At 31.9% G+C, this 16,260-nt stretch overlaps 1 protein-coding gene across 1 annotated transcript in view; it reads right to left on the reverse strand.

Annotated features, from left to right (window-relative positions):
• Window positions 1-16,260, reverse strand: part of LOC121123165 (potassium voltage-gated channel subfamily KQT member 1) — a 135,020-nt gene that overhangs the window by 79,856 nt on the left and 38,904 nt on the right. The gene's annotated exons all lie outside the window — the stretch shown is intronic.

Here is a 16,260-nt window from a genome sequence, read left to right on the forward strand (position 1 = left end):
CTGCTAATTCTGATCCGCTAAACTGAAAATTCATTCTTCAGATTACCAATTCTAAAAACAATGGGTCACCTAAAAAAATAACCACAATTTACATCATCAATAATACTGTCTCGCGAGTAAGAAAGGGCGTGGTCACATAAAATGGGTTTGCTCGCCTTGTTTATGAGACTAATACCATTTTTGTATCAAAATATGTCCAAATATGCTATTTAAAAGTTTAAAAAAAAACAATCTAAATAGTAATTTAAAAAATTTCTCTTTATACAGCTCACTAATAATACAAATCAAATATATGATTTTTTTTTAAAGGAATTAAAGAAAAAATATGAAGAAATCAATTTCTTTTAAAGATTGTCATACCTGCTTGAATTTACTGTAGTAGTTTTAGGATGAATGATTAAAAAACACATAAATACATAACAAAGAAAAAAACAGATGAATGATTTATTAAAACTCACTGGAAAATTTATTGCTTCCATTTTCAATTAATTTAAAAAGTACATAATATCAGCCTCCTTTCCTTACTGTTGCCTTTTATATATGTACAAGTATATACCCTAGGGTTTTTCAATATATATGAGTTTGTATATAAGACAGTACCAAAAGGACAAAAGTTGGGAATTTAATATGGCAGGATATTTTTTATTTTGCAGTTTATTCCTTTAAACAAGAAAATAACCGTCAAACATCCAAGAAAATCGTTCTTCATAGGCGCATTTTGATTAGAAAATCTTTAAAATGTCAAAAAAAAAAAAAAAAAAAAAAATTGGTATTGTTTCATTAAAATTATTGATTTGAATCGATTTAGATAATTTTTATTCTTTTCAGTATAATAGATATAAAAAATATTTCGCAACAATATTTCTACAAAGTATGTTGTACCTCGTATTACGCGCATGTATTTTGATGTTTTTCCTCATTTTTATTACTCAAATCTAATTTTTTGATAGAAAGTGTATAATATATTCTTGCCAAATATATTTTTGTTGTTCATTTATGCCAATAAGACAACATATTTTACCAATTTATCATTTTGGACTACTGCTGATTAAATTTATAAAAATACTGCCTATTATTTATTATTCCTTAATTTCTAGTGTTGATTTGTTTTTATTTAAGCATATTTTTATTGTTTTATAAGTTAGATATTTTTCATTTATTATGAATATTTCATTTTTTTTCCGATATCCTTTAAAAAAAAAACAACTATGAATCAATAATTGCGTTTTATAAGTTTTTTTTTGTTTCATTAATAGGAAAAACTAAACGCAATTTTAATTTTCTCTGGTAGATCTATCCTAGAAGTCTCTCTTGTCCACAAAAGTTTTGGTTACTTCCTTTGCTGCACGTTCAGAGCTTTGTGTGCAGCATGGTATTTTGAGAAGTCGAAGCGGAGAAGAGACAAATCTAATCAGTTGACTTTAAAAATTCAAAAATTATTCTAATTGAAGTTAGGTGAAGAGTATGGCCGTACATTGATATCTCCCATATCAATTCCATCTCTTTTGTCGCTTATTTTGACATCCCGAATTGTCTATGTCTATGGACCAAAAGTTTCTCTATTAGTTGAACTCTGACCATGTGTTACTATTAAGTTCTAAGCACGAAGAAAGACAATTCAGGATATAAAAAATAAGAGATGGAAGTGAATTGGGAGATATCGGTGTATGGCCATACTGTTCACCTAACTTCAATTAGGATAATTTTTGAATAATTAATTTAAAGGATATGAGCAACACCACGGATCCCTGTATCATGGTAGTAATTCTTCAAAGTCAACTGATTAGATTTATCGAGAAAAAAAAACACAATATATATATTCATAATGAATTAAAAATATCTAACTTATAGAGTGTAAAAATAAAAATATGCTTAAATAAAAACAAACCAATCTTAGAAATTGAAGAATAAGAATAAAATGGCGTATTAATAAAAGTGTAATTGATAGTTTTTCCAAAATTATAAATTGGTAAAATAAGCTGTTTTATTTGGCATAAATCAACAACAAAAGTATTTTTAATAATAATATATAGGACACTTGGTACTATCATTTTTTTGATTAAAATGATAATAATTTTTAAGAAAAAAAGTTGACAAAAATAAAAAACAACATTAATTTCTAAAAAAAAACACGGCATCAAAAAATAGTATTATTGACATTTTTCTAAAATCATATCAAAAAACAAAATTTGAGTAGGGAAAATGTAGAGAAACGTCTAAATAAATGCGCGTTATACGCGGTAACAAAAGAGAATATTTATTTATTGAATGATATTTGGAACTAAAATACTCATCCTTTGAGGAAAGTTAAAGATACGTAAATATAATATTGTTGCAAAACATATATTTCATCTATAATATTTAAAAAAATAAAAATCCTGTAACTGGATTCAAATAGATAATTTTAAAGAAACATCATCAAATTTTCCTTTTTTATTACATTTTACAGATTTTCAAATCAAAACGCATCCATGAAGGACTATTTTTTAAGACGATTGATGGTTATTTTCTTGTGGATATTTCGAATGACTTGAGAAACAAGTTATTCATACATTTTTAGAATAATAAAATAGTCTGTGAACAAATTTAATCAATGTAGCCACCGTTTGACTCAATGATACTGGTCAGGCGACGTTTGAAGCTGCCACAGACTTGCTGGATGTAATCGGCATCCATGGAGGCCCAGGCCTTGTTGACAGCAGCCTTTAAGGCATTTATGTTCTTGTGTCGTTTTTTGCAGGCCTTGGTCTCCACGTGCGCCTAGATAGATAAGTCTAGTGGGTTCAGATATGGGCTCTGAGGGGGCCAGTAGTCCTTAGCCAAAAGTTCATGTTGTCCTTGAGCCACTCCTGAGCTTTCTTGGGAGCGTGGGCGGGTGCTCCATCTTGTTGAAACCCCCAAGGAGAATTGCCTACTGGATTTGATCCACGGAAGGACCTTGGACGCCAGAATCTTCACATAATCCTCCGCTGTTAATCTGAGCCAGTGGGGAACTATACCGGCTTCATGGCCTTCCCGTTGGATCTCCAAACATCTCCAAAGCTCACAACACGGTCATTTTGCCTGTTGAAAACAGGATCGACCGTAAAAGTTTTCTCATCTGAAAAAATGATGATGCGTCCAGATGAGCTCTTGATATCATTCAAGATTTTCTTGGCACGCTCAAGTCTGACTTCTCGCTGACGTTCAGTTAACAGAGGGCGTTCAGTATGCCTGAGGGACTTTCTTCCAGCCCTTTTCAATGCCCTTGAAACAGTTTATGTCGACGTTCCCATCTTTCTGGCCATATCGGCAATGGACCTGTTGGGAGTCCTCTTGAACACTTCCTTTACTTGCCTTGTTGAGACAGTGGGCTTCCTGCCAGCCCCAGGGAATGCTTGAGATCACCCCCGCCTCCAAGCGCTTGGAAACGTTGTAAATTGTCTTCAACGAGGCCCCAACCTATTCCTTAATGTTGTTATGAGGCACTCCCGCTCGGAGTAGGGCTGCAATTTCGATCCTCTTTGTTTCCTGATTGGACATGGTCTCACATGTGGAAGTTGTTACGCTTTCACAGGAAGGATTTTTGTTTATTTTAACAGTAAAAATACGAAACAATCAGATTGGTTGCCACAAAACCTCTTAAAAAGTATATTTACATCATCGGTAAATAATTTTGCACGGCCCGGTATTGTAAAGACCTGTAAAAATATATATTGGTACATACCCAATTTTTATTTACAAATAGATCATTTAATCCATCTTGGGATCCAAATATAAGAATTCTCTCGGGGTCATTCAACACACTATAGTGTAATAAAAAAAAATCCCCATTTCTTATTCATAAGGTCGATCCTTGATAATACAGGTCTAGAAAATTTGTCGTAGGAGTAAAAAGTATGACTATAATCGTCAAAAGCTTTAGCTGCATCGTAAAAATTGTAAGATTTTATAATAGAGGAAAGCTCTGCTTTAGAGAGTTGATGGTAGTTTGCTGTAGGATTGCTAGCATTTAGTTTTATATTAAAATCTCCGGTAATAATTGTAGGTCTATGAGATAATAAAGGTAAAAGTTTTTGATCAAAGAAATCAGGGTAATCAAAATTATTGGCCAAAAATTTCAAACTGAAGACCAGAATAGCTGCACGATACCTTTAATAGACTACCATTCGATTTCCTAAACTGTATTTTTGTCTTCAAATTCTTATTAATTAATAATGCAACGCCATGCTTTGGGTTTGAGTTTCAAATGAAGTTATTGCAGAGAAAGTAATAGTTGAAAACATTTAATTCGAAGAGACAAACTTGACTTTAATCATTTAAAAGAATACTCACCTGCAAATCATTAGTATTACTTGCTATTTTTCATGAGCCCACGAACTCAATACTTATATGTTATCTCCTCAAGAATGATAATAACAGATAGAGCTTAAATAATATGACTTTATCACCCAATTAGTACATTAGCTTGGTTCTAAACCTCATCTAAAGTCCCATTGATTTGTTTATTACTAAAAATTGGTCCTCAATTTGGCATGTGAAAATTGGTTGTCTGTTGTTTTGTTTTTTTGCCAATATGGACAAGGGCTTCAAGGAGAAGGGCATTATGAAGTAGAATTCTCGTTGGCAACAAGTTATGGAACAGAACAGGGAATACTTGTCTCCAATTAGTTATTTGTAACACTTCTTATAAAACATTGACAAAAGTGACAAATACGAAATAACTTGTTTCCCAACTTATTATATCATTCTAGAAAAATGTCATAATGAAAAATTAAATTTCATTTATTAAACGTATCAGGTTGGACAATTTATTAAACATTGATCAATAACATAGTTTCTAAAAGAATCCAACATTGAATTTGTTTTTGTTGTGAATTTGAAAACGGAAAAATAGATAAATATGTTTAGTTTCTTGTCTAGACACTTGTTTGAATGAAATATAACTGTTTAATACTTCTACAGACATATGAGCATGGATTCAAATCAATTATTCTATAAAAAAGGATTGATATATCCGAGACATATCTTACTTTTTATTATGTATTTATAATTCCTCAAATATAATTATAGGTAGAGTTGTTCATATAAAATATGACCTGGCATTATGTACAAATAAAAGGAAACAAAAATAGATTTGGTCACCCCCACAATTTGAAAACTTAATGATTATAATAATCTAAAACGATCTAACTATTGAAAATATATTGGTTTTTAGGTATGATGCAGATTTGTCTGTTATTTAACTAGTTTTTTTATGAATGACTTATGAAATATTCACTCATGACTCCAAACCCATAGCTTTCATCTATTCTCAATCGAACAATATTTGTACGTCCATAAATTTAGATATGATCAAGTTTCTATAATTTATTTATAATGGCCTTCATTAATATCAACAAAAGATCTAAAATGTTGGATTATTTAAAAAAACATCAGATTATATATTCAAATTTTACTCAAAACTACATTGAATGGTTTTTCTAATTCACCACTGTTTCATCCTTTTGAAACTAATTGAATAGTATTTATACATAGAGTTATTATTCAAACAGAAGGGCAATTTTTCACATAGTCAATTTTCCAAAAACCTTAAATGTTTATGTAATCGGTTATATAGGGAAATAACTGTAAAAGACATTCGTTTTTCTATTTCATAGTTATATTTAGATTTATATAAATGGTTAGTCAAACAAAACATGACAGTTAATTAATGTTAATTTTTTCATTTATATACGGAGGATTATTTTTTGACATTCTGCTTGATGTGCTTCTGTTCATAAAAAAACTATCATAAAGATTTTGTCATCCCGTTATCATGAGTGAGGAAAAGTCAAAAGGCAGGGCCTCTCAGATCTCCTAAATACTGAAGTAGAGGTGGTGAGGATTATAAACATTGTGAAGTGCTCCAGGAGCCGGGTTTTCAAGGTGACTAAGATGAAGAATGATGGAGAAGACATCTTCAGGAAAGCAAAAAGTGGAGAGCAAAATTTAAAGAGCGATCCGGAGTTCCTGTCCAGCTTGGAGAGGAAGATCAAGGAGGACCACACCAAATCGATAAATCGCATCGCCAACAACTTATCTGTGGCTGTTAGGGCCATCAAGAGGGCCGTGAAGGACGACTTCAATATATGAGGACTCCGTGCTACCTTCTGACAGAGGCCATGAAGGAAGCTAGAGAGGTAAAAAGGTGTTGCCCCTTCCTTGCCAGATTTGATCCTACTGGACATTGGTGTGTGGGGTCGATATTGAATGACCAAGTTTGCAAAGGTCTTGATTACAAGTTTTGTTATTATTATTATCAAAAATAAAATATTGAAACATTTCGAACGTAACCTCTCGAGTCCTCACTTTTCTGCCCAACCTATATACTTTAGAGTCTCCTAGTTTCAGTGTTATTTACTCTAAAACACTATTTAAAAATCCACTGTCACTGCTTAAATTATTTTTCCCAAAGTAATGTTCGTTGAAAAAGGAAGAAGATTTGGTTCAAATTAATCACTTTTATATGGCTTTTAAAGTTTCATATTTATGGCAGTGAGTTAAATAGTTTAATGTTCAATGAACTTCAATATACATTTTTACAAGTCCGAGATATCTGAGATTTGTTCAATTTAAGACAGTTTCCCTCTTATATAAACTCAAGTAGTTTACAAATAGAGCTTTAAAAAAAAGTGCCCTCCCGGTATGTAAAAAAAACTTGAAAAATGACATGGTAACACTCCTGTTATGACGTTTTGTTAGATCAGCGGAAAACAGTATTGGGAGTAAGGAAATATACAAAATCCCACTCTGTATATACCATGAATATACAGGGTGGAATTACTCCGATGTCGATCTTCAATTTTACTCTGAGTCTTTCAAGGACTTACAATTATAACTTCCCAAGAGAAAACCGTCAGGGTTACTCTCCGTCAATCATGAGCACACGCATTTTAAACTAAGATAATCTGCTTTCAAGAATTCATTAATAAGGATTTAAGGTATGGAAATAAACAAGTCAATTCAGATTGCCAACTATAAAAATCCACTCCCACTTTCTACAACATTTTTTTATACAGAGGGATGTAAATCCGGTGGTAATTGGTAATCTGAAGAGTGAATTTTCTATTCCTTAGCAGTTATCATTATTATTTAATTCCTGAGTAGTGAAAGTCCTTTCTTCAACAGATTCAACTACATTCAAAGCGTGATTGAAAATTCGTGTTTGCTCATAAAAGACAGAGGGTAACCCCTTAGGATTCGTTGAGAAGTTATATTTGTAAGTCCTAGTTGGACTATGAGTATAATTGGGAATATACATTTGATACATTTGTTTATATACTTTTCTTCTTCCTCTCTTGTCACAGCTGAGTGTAGCTGTTATAATGAAACTTCATTCGGCATTATTCTTTATTTCCTCTAAAACATTCTTCAAATTGTCGGAGTTACCATTTCCACTTTCGATTTCTTATTTTTTAACATGCCCATTGTACACAGGATTTTCATCACTATATATACATATCTGGGGATTTTTGTCTTGACAACTTGATTCCATTCATTCATTTCGGAGCTATCTCGTTTATGAATTATTTAAAAACAAGCATATCCGCTTTAAAGTGTGTGAAGCATACAAACACACTTTGATATTGTTAATGTTATTGTTGTAAATCAAATGTAAAATTAATCCATCATTAATGACGCTAATCACCTCTCTGCACCTTCTCATTTAATATAAAAGGAATTTAAGGAGAAAGTATTGGGTTTGGAATGAGGTATGTTGATAAATAGAAAATGAAAAATCCTTCTATAGGTTGAACAATACATATTTACTTGTGTTGGGTTTGGTTCTGATTTTTAGAAGACTAAAATAATTTGTTCCTTTAAGAAGCTCGATTTGGAGAGATCTCAAAGAAAAATTTGGTCTTGATCAGTCTTAAAGAAAAATTCAGTATGGATTGGTCTCATTTAAAATTCGGATCTGGAATCTGTATTAATCATATTTGTACAAATCATACATCGAAATAGGGGAGATAATCTGCCATAGATTGAAGCCAAAAATAATTGGCATTGGGACCGAAAATATAGCTTCATCACTTGAAAACTATTAAATTTCAAAAAACCGTCTGGTTTTGTTGTCTACAATATCAAAATATAGACACAAATCGGATAACTAATTTTGACTTTGACCACCATAGACGGCAATAACGGTTTCCAGGACGTAGGCAGATTTGTTGGGGGTACTTTTAATATAGGCTTCTGACATTGTAGCCCACAGCTAATTAACAGAGTCCTTTAAGGCCTATGGGGGTTGTATTCTGCAGGCCTGGGACTCTTGTTATCAGATACCATCATCCAAGGGATTAAGAACTGGTTATTGGGAGGCCAAGAGTGCTTGTCTCAGAATCAATAGTATCCAAAAAGTTAATGAACAATCTTGGCCGTATAGAAGAGGGCCCCATCCCGTTAAAAGACAATCCCAGACAGTAGATGATTGTATTATAGCCATATTTAGCTGCAATAACTGCTTTTGGGGAAAACAAGGTTATAGTCTTTCGCTTTTGTTGTTCTTGCGATATCATAATAATTTTAGTGTATTGGATGTAATTTAAACAAAAACAGGAGACTCAGGGCTCTCCGTAAAAGGGGAAAGAATCGAATTTAGTTAATTAGTTATAAATATTGTTTCAAAACTTTTACACGAACCGATACATTTTTGATAAAAAAATATGTATTATTTATATTTCTCAGTCCTACTATGGATAACAAAATACAGGTGAATAATTGACCATTGCCGTTTACCAAAGATAAGCAAAGGCTATCATTCTTTTAAAATTTGTTCGTTTATACCCCATCTAAATTGGCCGTCTTATACAATGATAACTTCAAGTTAAAACATTGTATACATGTATCCAAGGACTACTAGAGAGAATGACTGTAGACATAATTGAGTCAGATATTTATTGCAGACTTTTTAATTCATTGCTCATAATTATTTGTGACGTCATAAAATTGAAACAGTAACATACAACTGGAACATTTTTGCCTTGTTCGTATTCGCCTTGTTATACTTTTGCCTTGAGAAGTTCTGGCCTTGCTACGTCTTTGCCTGGTGATGCTTTCCCCTTGAGACGTTTTTCCCTTTTACTCTTTTTAGGTTTGGATAATAATAGAACGAATGTTATTTCTTCATAAAGATATAAGTTTGTTAGTAGAATTTTTACCGTTTTATTCACAATTATTCAAACCTTAATTATAATACGTAAGTTTTAAAGCATTGGGAAGGAATCACGGAATACAACTGCCGTTACTACAGTCCGTTGCAAAAAATCATTAGCCTTCATATACAGTCCATTTCTTCATCAAAATGCCATTAAGATATATTGAAATCTCTACTTAATTCCAGGATTGTACTAGAGTTATAGATCAAGATAGGGACCTCGTCCATGAAAGTCTACACGTATTTATGAATATGTTATATTTAATATGCTATATATTAAATCAACATACTTCATTAACTTATCAGTTATCACAATCATAGATTTTGTTGTGCTTGCTTCGACCCTTCGCCTGGGCTTCCTTCCCCGTGCCTTGGGAGTAAATTATCTTGCTGTCTTGTGTGTTTATATATTACGAATATTTTGTGATTCTACGTGGCAATTAACCATCCTCCTATTACTGTGAGGATTTTGAATCCTAACGAATGGATAGTTTCAAGACCCTTCCGAAATAAATCATTATTTATAGTGGTTGATAAATAGTAAATACAAGAGCCCGATTGAGCTGTAGAGTTGTCGAGATTTGAGGATTTTATAAGATTAGGAAATCTTAACAGTTTGAGGTTTAAAGTTAGAATATCATTTTCTAATATAAACTAACTGTAACTACTATTTCAGTCTATTTCAAACTCATAAAACCTTAGAGAGGTTATCCCAAGGATAGGACATTGAATATCGGTCACTTTGAAATTCTAACGAACTATAGCAAATCCTGCAATTGGTTGGCTAATCTTACTGAAAATTCTAGAGAATCTTCTCCAGCGGATGTTAGAATCGGAGATATCTCTGATAAAAAAAGTATTTAAAAACTCTCAAAGAAAAAGAAAATAAGAATAATAAAGATATTTTTTCCTCCCAGAGTGTGTGTCTCACAAACTTTATCTTATTTCTTTTTATTTTCATTCCTTCAGTGAGGACCAAATTGTTTATTATTAGATACGTTAATACAATATTATTATATGGTATAGGGTGTTACATTACAAATACAGAAAAGTTGTAACCTTTTTTAATAAGTTACAATTCATCGCCCATACAGCTTACACACAATGAATCTTTATTTGAGAGAATTTACTTTGTATGTTGTTATTTTGTACAACATATAACCATAACTTATTGCCATAGAGGGAAAATAAATATCATTAAGGGAGTCATCATGGGGAAATAGATGTACTTGACGGATGTGTTTCTTTTGTGTATAAATCCCAATCTCAAGCTCAATGTTTGTACAGTCCATGGAAATGAGTCAATTTTGACGCTTTTTACGAAGACAAAAATACTTTTGTATTTTGTTTTCGCTGTCGATGTGTTTGCTTCTTTTCTCATTATCAGTCTTATGAACTTTGATTAGTTGAATTAGAATTAGGTACTTTTTAGCTTTGAATAGCTATTCAATTCTATAGTTTGGAAGAATTGGCCAATTATATTTTGATTTTTTGCTTCTTTTTTTTTTTAAGGAAAGGTTGAGTGATACAATAAAGGTAACGAAGTCCTTTATAACTTTTAAAGTTGATTTTTCAGTCGTCAAATAATACAGGATTATTATTATTTTTTATACAGCTTCTAATTTTGATTCTACCAGTAACATACTGCATTTTGATTTTCTTAGCTTATATAATGTATGAGATATATGTAACACAAAAATGAATGCTAAAAGTGTTATTTTTTTTACCTCCAATGGTAAAATGTATCGGTTTATAGAAATTATGCCGCCAACATTTTTGCCGCTTGTAAATTTTATCGTATGACAAGAAATGGGATTTTTTGTTAGAGCACGAGAAAAGGCGAGAGCGATAGTTATGGTATTACTGAATAAAGGCCCATGTTGATATGAGCTGCAAGTTATATGATTATGGGGTTAGAAATTTAATTATTGCTATAAAAAGAGGAATCTTATTCATTTAAAATAGCATTTGTACACAGAAGACATTACAATTTTATTTAAACTCAAATATGTATATTTTATTATGCATTTTATTTTTTAAATTACACCTAAGATAGGCGAGAACTCTTCCTTCACAGGGAGAAGTTCAAATTAGGACAACGCAACCTGTTAAATAATTAATAAAAAAGAAGAAAGAGTACACGCAACAACTGTTTTTTTTTCTTTTCTAATAGTTAAATTAGTTTCTTCTTTACACTGATCCTTTCTTTCCGAATCCCATATTCGCCGCCTTTTTAAGATCTTATATTATGAGTTCGAATTTTACCTTTAGTATTAAAATTCTGGTTTCAACTAAGAATAAGGTGCCACTAGTCAATGTGTTCTTTTGAATTTGACTCATGATCTTGGATCCGTGACTCCTTACTCCTCTTAACACTATTCCTTCTTTACTTTATCTTTATTATTATTTTTCTGATCTGTAACTGATTTGCAACAGTAAAGACTAAAGATAAAGTTGGAAACTTTAATGTTAAAGCATAACAATGTAGTAAATATGTAATGTGGAAACAATTAAATGTTATTGATTTCATTTTACATATGGCTCATTTCATTATTTTATAACTTAGAAACGAAAGATTACGTTCTTCATTGTTTACACTCATTTGCACTGTTCCTTTCATATTCGTAATGACTCACTTGTAACCTTTGTAATGAAACTATAAAGTTTTTTTGTTTTTTTTAATTAAGTCCAGTAACTCTTTTTGAAAATAAATATGCATGTATAGAATAATAATAATTGAAAAAAATAGCAAAAACAACAATTACATTTAGTACAGGGATCGGCAACCTATGGCACGCGTGTCACTGCTGACAAGCAGAGGCATTTTAACTGGCACGCTCAAATTATAACATATTTTCGTAGTTTCTGTGTGTTTTTACCATCATTGTTGATAGTGCAGATAGTTGATAGTTGACAATGATTAAAGATGGTGAAGTTGGCACTCCATGTCTCTAAGGTTGCCTACCCCTGTTATAGTATATGACATTATCCTTTAACTATTAGGGGTCAAAACTTTGCTTGAAGGTAACTCCGGAAGAAAAGCTCATTATTACTCTCCGTAATTCATGTGCACACTTACATGTAGTAACTGAATACTTAAATGTTTTCGCCTCAAGAATGAAAGAATAATAAAAACAGCTGGAAAAAAAGATGAGTCAAGGAGTACTTTAGTCTCTAGAGTGCTACCTAGCTGAGCTTTATCCACACGCCGTCGTTGCTAAAGCATACCTATAGTCACATTAATTTTGTTCTATTTTCTTATTATCTTTTTTAACACATAAGAGGCAATGATTATTTGAAACAGTTAGAAATAATTCAAAAGTTTAATATACCTATTTAGAATATAATTATGGAATAAAAAAATTCTATACAGACCCATGGAACCCAAGTAGCGTCTGTTTAATTGAAAAACCTCGTATCAGTGAATGAAAGGGGTCAAAAATTAATCAAAAGCTATAATAAGAATCCTAAAAACATATTTAAAAAAAAAAAATAATTTATACCTTATACTTAACAAGATATCAACAACCTTTTCCTGGAAGCCATAATTTTGAATTGAGTATCCCTTCATCTGAAACAAACTCTTAAGTAATTTGATTTCCCAGTAATTTTTTTTTCTTTTCTTTTATGTGTAATATATGTTAAGTACTCCGAGTGACAACAAATAAACAATAATTATAAAAAAAATATTTTGTTAACAGATTTAAATTTCAAAAATGACCTTCTTGGTAGTTCAAGAGGTTGGCGGTATTTTGTGTTAGCAATAACTTATTTGACAAATCTGGAATGTTTCATCAGAATATCAAATAAAGATTATACACAGTCTGAAACGATATTAAAGCAATACAATAATGAATAAAAGTACGAATTACTACTAATGTTCATCTAACGAATAAGTTCAAATTAGAAGCGGGGGATATCATATGTTTTTGGTATCTATATATTAAATTAGGTTGGTTATAAGTTTTAAATTATGTCATTTTAAATGACATACTTAATTTTATTATTAATCAATATCACTCATATCTTTTTCTTAGACACTAAACAAATAGTAATTTATTATTTATATATCTTTGCTTCATAATTTATTCCTGCCTTGTTAGCTCATCAATGCTTCTCATGCCTTATATACGACTTTTTGTATATTTTTAAAGAATTGAAACACCCCTTAAAAATATGTTTTTTCAATTAATTATGTTTATTTGTGTACAAGTTACAGCCACAAAATGAGAAGACTTATTTAAAATGTTGGATTTACTGTACTTCGAATGGGGATAATGCAATATTTTTTATGATTATTATTAAAATATTGATTAATATAAATATTATACATATATAACACACCTTCCTCTGACGTAAGAAAAATGAAGGAGATAAAAGAAAAAAAAGGAGGGAGAGTTGAGTTAGATAATTCCGGTTGATCGTAGGTAGACTATATAAATTTTTAACCCAATAATTAGTGTAAAGTAAAAAAAAAGCATATATATTGAAGGGTGATTCAAAACGATCGGTTTTTTCCAGTAGGGATTTTTTGACAGGCGCTTGAGTTCTGTCAAATCCATACGTCATTTTTACTCAGTATTGCTTTACAATTCTTCATGGAAAGATATACACCACAATAACGTGTACAAATTGTTCAATTGTACTATGAAAATCAGCGTTCTGTGAAAGTATTTTTTCGCAAATTACGCCCAACTTATGTTCCACATTCAGAATCCACAATTCGCAAAATAATCGAAAAATTTGAAGCTGTAGCAACTTGCTGGGATGTCACGTCATCTGTTAGGCCAAGTACAGCTCGCACCGTAGAAAATATAGTGGCCGTAGCAGAGAGTGTAGCCAACACGTTACCATCAACGGCGAACGTTATCGCACCATGGTAACTGACTTTTTGGTACCTCAAATTGAAGCACATGGTCTCCACGATATTTGGTTCCAACAAGACGGTGCCACTTGCCACACAGCGCGCGTAATAATGGACTTATTGGGACATCATTTGGGTGAGCAATTAATTTCACGTTTTGACCCGGTGAATCACACCTTTGGACTTTTTTCTTTGGGGCTACGTAAAAGCAAAAGTCTATGTGGATAAACCAGCGACGGTTGAAGCATTGGAAGCAAATATTGAGCGAGTTATTCGTGAGATTCCGGTGACAATGCTCGAACGCGTCATCGAAAATTGGCGCAAAAGAATGGACCATTTAAAGTCCAGTTGCGGCCAACATATGAAGGGGATTATTTTCTAGAAATAATTGTAAAGGATTGTTTTTTTGGTTCATAATAAAGTTTTGACCATAGTATGATATTTCCTGTGTTTTATTTCTACAATCCAAAAATCGCTCGATTTGAATCACCCTTTCCATAACACAATATAATAAATGCAATAATTGAACATTATATTGATAATGGATATATTATTATTAAGTGTAACATTTTTGATTATTTTGATACAAATGACGAAAATAAAAGTATTATGTTCAAACGCCCACAGTCTTACTTATAATTAAACACTAACAATGTTATTGTAATAGATAAAAATTAAATGATAGAATCAATTCATAGTTTGTAATTAGAATGACCAATGTTGCAATTAAATCTTGCATTTCAAAACGAAGAAATTGCAACTTGTAACAATTTGTAAAAGTTACAACTTTTACAGACATCGTTACTTGTACAATTTGATTATAGAAGTTATAACCTGTATAAATATTACAACATATTAGGAAGGGTGGAAAAAGTAATTTCCTATTTTTTTAATATTTTATAAGAAGTGTTACAATCATCTGATTTAAGCCAAATATCCCCTGTTCTATTCGATAACTTGTTGCCAACGAGAATCCAACTTCATAATGCCCTTTTCGTAGAGGCTCTTATCCCTATTGGCAAAAAACTCAGACAATCAATTTTGACAGGCTTCTATTGAAGCCAATTTTGTGCCCCCAAGCGCGTTGGCTATTGACAGGAACTAATTGAATTCATTTGGTCCCAGGTTCAGACTGTAGGGGGGATGCAAAAGAACTTCCAAGATGTGTGCAGCCTGGTGTTGTCGTGATGAAAAAAAATTCCTCTCCTATTTACCAATACTGATCGTTTTTGATGGATTGCCAGCTTCAAACAGTCGAATTTTTCAAAGTAGAGGGTAGAGTTGAGCGTTTGGCATAGGGCAGCAACTCATAGTAGATTATTTCCTGCCAATCCCACCAAACGCACAGCAACGCCTTCCTGGTAATCAATCCTGGCTTGGACACGGTCTGGGTTGCTTGACATTGACTTAAGTGATCCATTTTTCATCACCACTCACAATTTGCTTAAGAAATGGATCGATTTTGTTTCGATTCGGCATTTATTTGTAGATAGAAATTCGATGCATTATATTTTTTGGCGTCAGCTCATGAGGCACCCAAACATAGAGTTTCTTTTTATATTCAGTCTTCTGCAAATTGTTTAAAAGGGTTTATGATCGATGTTCAGCTCCTGAACGATGCTAGCACAGCTACCGTGACGGTCTATCTCGATATTTTCCATGATTTTATCGATATTTGCGAGGACATGCCTGCCAGTGCATGGTGCATCATTCACCTGCATTACACTATAACTAAATCGGTCGAACAACTGTTTTAAAACACGCCCGGAAAGAGTATTGACTCTGTATACATCACAAATTTGCATTGCCACTTTCGACGCTCGCGTTTTTCCCTTCCAAATAGTAAAAAAATATAAAATATAGCAAATTTCTTCCCTTGTGACTTCCCTACTCGACACACAATAATCATGCCTGAGTAATAATCTTATTAATAACTACTTTATATCTTATATTTATTTTTGTTTACTGTACTGAAGATGGAAAACATAAATGCAGAGGAGCTTTAATTAGTTATGGTTAATAATTAATTCCAATTTGCAATTGAATTTACCTTTAGACTAAAAGGAAGAGTGATTAATAAGGTTGGGGGAAGGGGGCCTGGTTTTTTGAATTTTTTTGAAAAAAAAGCTCAAAATCAAATTAAAAATATTAAATTTTTTGGAAAAAAATTTCAAAATCTAAAGCTATTTACAAAAAATTAATTTTTTGGGAACAAAAA

The sequence above is a fragment of the Lepeophtheirus salmonis genome, chromosome 8 (genome assembly GCF_016086655.4).
Source record: "Lepeophtheirus salmonis chromosome 8, UVic_Lsal_1.4, whole genome shotgun sequence".
Lineage (NCBI taxonomy): Eukaryota > Metazoa > Arthropoda > Copepoda > Siphonostomatoida > Caligidae > Lepeophtheirus > Lepeophtheirus salmonis.